General features: G+C 38.2%; 1 protein-coding gene across 2 annotated transcripts in view; it reads right to left on the reverse strand.

The window, feature by feature from the left end:
• LOC137124426 (solute carrier family 45 member 4) overlaps positions 1–4,110 on the reverse strand; it is a 49,898-nt gene extending 45,788 nt beyond the window's left edge. For both annotated transcript variants that reach the window (XM_067499359.1, XM_067499348.1), the window contains exons 1-2: positions 3,952–4,110; positions 2,820–2,901 (exon numbers count right to left, since the gene is read on the reverse strand). The gene's annotated coding sequence lies outside the window, so the exon portion shown is untranslated. The remainder of the gene's footprint in view (positions 1–2,819; positions 2,902–3,951) is intronic.
• Positions 4,111–5,291: the final 1,181 nt, after the last annotated feature.

Genomic DNA, 5,291 nt, shown 5'->3' on the forward strand with positions numbered 1-5,291 from the left:
TAATACTTTGTAAATCTCGTCATGAGAACATGTGAAGAATGCTATTGTCTTCCAATCAGGATTTCACACCTCCAAACCCTGCTCTAAACAATGGGCCATTTATCAGCTCACGGTTCTTGTCCGATAGCAGCTACAGGTACAAGAACGGGCTGAAGCCATAAAGTTTCTAGTTAAGAACTGACACTTAAAAATATATTTAAGGGTTAAACACTGGCAGATATAAGACATTCCAGTGAAACCAGGAAATGGGCTCTGGATTTTTTATTTGACAGTATTTTCCAAATGATTTCCCAGTTCCTTTGGGTGAAGTAAAAAACATGCTGTAAGTTTCTTCATCAAAACAAAATAAGCTTTTCTATCTCACATCACCTGATGATTTAGATGTTCTCATGTCAGCTTTGCAACCTTTTGACATAAGGGTTTTGTATTTTACAGCATTTTCCCAGTTGCTTTCAAACTGTAAATGTTCACATTTTGATTTTTCTAAGCACTTTAAGAGATTATAATATTGTTCTTAACTTTAAAAGAAGCTGAAAAAAAGCAACTGTACGTGCTGAAGAAGCATGGTATGCTTTTTTGGATTATTTATGTTGTTCAGCTGACCTTAAGTGAGTTTAAACCACCTAGAACAAAGCACATAAATAAAGAGGCTTCTGGTATATTGGCTGCAATATGGGAGCTCCAACTGTTTAAAAATGGAAACAAGAACGAGGAATAAGATCAAATAAAAAGCAGTAGAGAAGAAACAAGTGAGAAAGAAAGACATGGAGGAGGGGAACTGACAGGAGAGCAAGCAAATAGTGGAAAATCTCTTTTCTTAGAAGACATTTTGTATTATTGATGATGTGTGTGTGTGTCCTTGTCCTCTTGCTCAATGCCAGGGCTAAATACAGTACAGGCATGTGAAATTGACTTTGATAACAGTCCACCATGAGAATATAACCAGCCATGCATAACACACACACACACACACACACACACACACACACACACACACCTGGAGATTACTCCAAATTTAATATGTACTTTTCTTTTCCTACACATTAAGATCATGTACTCCTGCTCTTTCCTTTTCTAAGCAAAGGTTAAGAGAAGATAACTAAGAGCTCAATTAAAACTAAAAAGCAAACAAATAAAACTAAGAGCTCAATTTATGTAGTTTTTACCCACCTAGATACTACACACCCCAACAATCACAATTGGCCATGTTCTCCCCTTAGCAGCCGAATACCGCAAGTGCAGCTGGCACAACAGCAGTTATAGCTGCGTTAATATATAATATATATTATTATTATTATAACTGTGTGCGTGTATATGTGTGTGTGGGTTCTGTTGAAAATAAGATATTGATGGTACTGATGTAAGTGAGACACACACAGACAGACACACACACACAAATCAGAGGTGGGAAACACTCAGTTTTCCTTCCTCAGTACAGGGCAGGATCAGGATAGAAAAGACGAACTGTGGTTTAGAAAAGTGTGTATGGGCATGCCATTTATCATTATTTGGAAATAAGCTGATTTGCGTACCTGCATAAAGTTAAATGAGAACACCACCTCTGTGTGTTTGTCCACTGTCATGTCTGTACAATAAATATAACTATTTTGCTGGCTATAATCAGCCAGTTAGCTTAGTTAGCACAAAGACTAAACGGGTTACAGGCATATGGATTAATCAAACTAAACAATATAAAAGATGTTAAAGAGTTATTTGAATATAAGGTGGTAGGTGGATATACAGTAGTTCCCTCTGGCTTGCGGTTAGTCGTTTCCCATATGTTCCCAAATGCCAGTGCAGTGTTGTTTTAGTTAAATGCAAAGTTAAGTTCTAAAATTCTGTCCCGCATCTCTTCCAATTACATCAGTAGTATAGGGTTTAACATTCTACCACATTTACTTCATGTCCGTTTCGCCTTTGGTACTTTTCTCACATTAACAAAAAGAATTGAGAAAACCGATCATGGACTCAAAACTAGGCATTTCAAAGTTACTAATGATGCAGCAACAATGGGGGTACAATTCAACCCCACAAGTCTCCTTTTTAAGGGAGCATTGGCTACAAAAGTCTCAGCTTCACAAGTCTGTGAAAGTGGGATATGTGTAAAGTGCACCACAGTATGCACATTCTTGTGATCCTTAGACATTGTTTATGGAAATACAAACTAATTCAGTATGCAAAGTATCAAAGATTTGTATATGGCCAAATGATTAGAAATCTTGCTATAAAATGTCTGTATGAGGGTGTTTTTTTATGTTTTTATAGCATCTGTGTGAATGTACATTAATGTAGATGTGTGTGTTTATGTGACTGTCTGCGCGTGACCACTTGCTTGACTTTGAGTAGCTGTGCCATACGTAATAGTACTGACTCAGCACCAGATGATAGTCAGCAAACATTTCATCAAGAGGAAGTTGATTGCTTTCACTTCAGCTGAACCAGACCGTCTCCAGCGCATAATGTGAAACTATTCTTAGCGTCTCAAAACAAGAGCACAACACCAAAAGTCACAGATTTTTAAAGTAGACCCTGTGCTGATGTGTGCAGGTGTATCTAAACCAACATCACGGCCAGCTCACAGTGAAGCCACAAACTGCATCTATTCTGTATTGTGCTGTAGCGATGGTTTTCAGCAGAATAGAAACCCATTACACTTGAAAGACAATAGAGGGAGCACATCTGTTGGCTATTTACATCTCTTTGGGACTGTTATTCCATTTTTGTGCACATTTACAAGACCGAGGAGCAAAACAACACACAGAAGAAATACTTTAAAATGCAGACCTCCCAAGAGGCTTGTGTGTGGAATTTTTACTCACCAAAAGGCCGTGAAAGCTTCATAAATGTCGTTGAGACGTCGTCGTTTGGTCCAGGCTGTAATGTTAAGCCCTGCAGTCGTGCCTGAACACACACAAGAAAGCAAATCAGCACTTACCAGAATGGCACAGACACAAACCGTGTGTGTGCATCATACTGTAGATTCAGTCAATAGAGAACATGTGCTCTTATGTTCTCGTGCACACAAGCAGCAAATAAATCAGTAGCTGCCAGTAGACTAGAACACATGCAAACCAACAAAAACACAAGCTATCTGCTCTCTCATCTTGTCTCTCACGCCTCCTTGGTAGCAGTAATCGGACAGAGCTGCAGCAGCCATATATTTTGACATGTCTTTACTCAAATGAACCATGGGATCTATGTAATGAAGCTTCTAATTATCTAATATCAAATGTGGCCATTTAACATAAATAAAATACAAAAACAAGAAAAGATTTGCTGTTGCGACATTAATGGTTCATAATTTGTAAAAAATAATTGCTGACTAATTTCTTAACAATTAATCTACTAATCTCTACAGTAGTGTTTGTATTCAAGTGAAACTGCAGGTTGCTGGCAAACAACCACTTGTGAAAACGCGCCAGAAGCCACTGATAATGAAAACACAGATAATTAATTGATCAGACTCCAGGATATGTCTTTATTTTTGATTGGCATGCCCAGAATCCAAACAGGCCCCTTGTGTTTTGATGGGTTTTACAGAAACCTGTTCTTCCTGGTTAATTACAAAGATGCAGTGATGAAGGAAATGAAGCTCCTTCTGTCCTTGTCGTCCAAACTGCAGCCTCTTGTGTTTACAATCCTGCTTTGCCTGCTTTTCATTTTTATATTCAGGGCCCCTAATAATAGCCCACACTCTTTTAATTCGAGAAACCTAATTAAGCAGCCTGACCTGTTCCAGACTGCCTGAACCTCTTTTTGTTTTTGACACAGGCCTACAGAAACTACTGCCCAAGCCTCCCCCTCTTCCTCCTCCTCCTCCTCCTCTTCACTCTGCAGCAGCAACCTGAGATGCTGTGCGTTCCGCTTGCCGGAGCCGAATAACAACAGCTACAAAATGTCTAAAATCCGTCCCCTGTCGTCGCCGGTGCTCTGACCGGACACCGCGCTCACCTCTCCGGGTCGTGTCAGCCGCTGGCTCTGTGTTTTTTGTCCGCTGAGCGCTCGGACGGTTCTCTCGGCTCTGCAGCAGCCTCGTTGCCTAAGGTGTCCGTCGCTCCTGCAACTGAAGCTGGGGCTTTAAATGCGCCTTTAAAGGAATATCTGTCGGAAGAAGTGTCGTGCGACTTCCGCGACGTAACACTAATTTGCATAAAGAGGCGGGGCCATTGGAATACAGTTGTTAAAGGGCAATACCGTACATTAGACCAGTACACCTGTTCTCAACAATAAGTGGCCTGTGTGATTTCTTTTTTTTTAATGTTGATTGTGTTTTAGCTACCGTCTTTTATGTTATATTGCAGTTTAATGTATTAAATGACGCACAATATTCCCACAAGAGTTGTAAGATAACAAGTTAATAAAGTTTAAAATAAAGCAAAATAAAGTACAGCTGTGATGTCATTCCTTTAAGTATAGGCCTATGTCTATTTTAAGTGATTTTATACTTTTTAAGACTTATAATAGTCTGTAGATAATATAGGAAATAATTCATCTTTTCTCATCAAGATTTTAAAGTTTATGCACAAAATATGATCATACAGTGGTAGAAGTACTCAGAAGTACTACCGTATCATTTAAAGTTTTGTGGAAATTGTATCTTATTCCCTGTCTTCCAGCCTTATCACAACTTGAAAAACGAAAAAAAAAAAAGAAAGTATCTATGTTAAAATTCGTTATGTTATATGGAATATTCATGAACAACTATGTTTTTCTTTGCCAAAAGTCACAAAAATAAATGTCACATACTCTTTGGAGATGCCTGATAGACATCAAATGAACAGAAGATCAAATGAAGCTTTGATTATAGTTTGTAGTAAAAAACTACAGTAAACAACAATCATGCTTGCCATTCTTTGTAGTAGATTTCTGAAACGTCATATTGGTTTAAAGTCAGTAAAAACGCAATGTTAGATACATTTTCTGGGGTGATGAAGGTGGCCAAGAATCACCAGAACCCAAGCACAACATTTGGGTTTAATAGCAAACTGATATTAATGTGTATGTAGAATTTTCTGCACATTTTATCTGGAAATCAGTGAACCCAGTCATCACTCAATACCATTAAAAATAAAACATGACAGTATAATAAAGCTCTTTTTATTGGTTAGAAAGGAAGCTGCCCCAGTGTTACATTTTATTGCAGTTGTTACCTTCCATCACTGCAGCTTATATTATTCTTTGGAATAATACACAGTATTAGCAAACATAATTACTGCAGGTCACATTAGGGTCAGGGGTTTAAACTAAATAGTAAATATATGTCAAACAGAGATCACAAATGAAACCAGTCG

This window comes from Channa argus, chromosome 1, assembly GCF_033026475.1.
Source record: "Channa argus isolate prfri chromosome 1, Channa argus male v1.0, whole genome shotgun sequence".
Classification (NCBI taxonomy): Eukaryota; Metazoa; Chordata; class Actinopteri; order Anabantiformes; family Channidae; genus Channa; species Channa argus.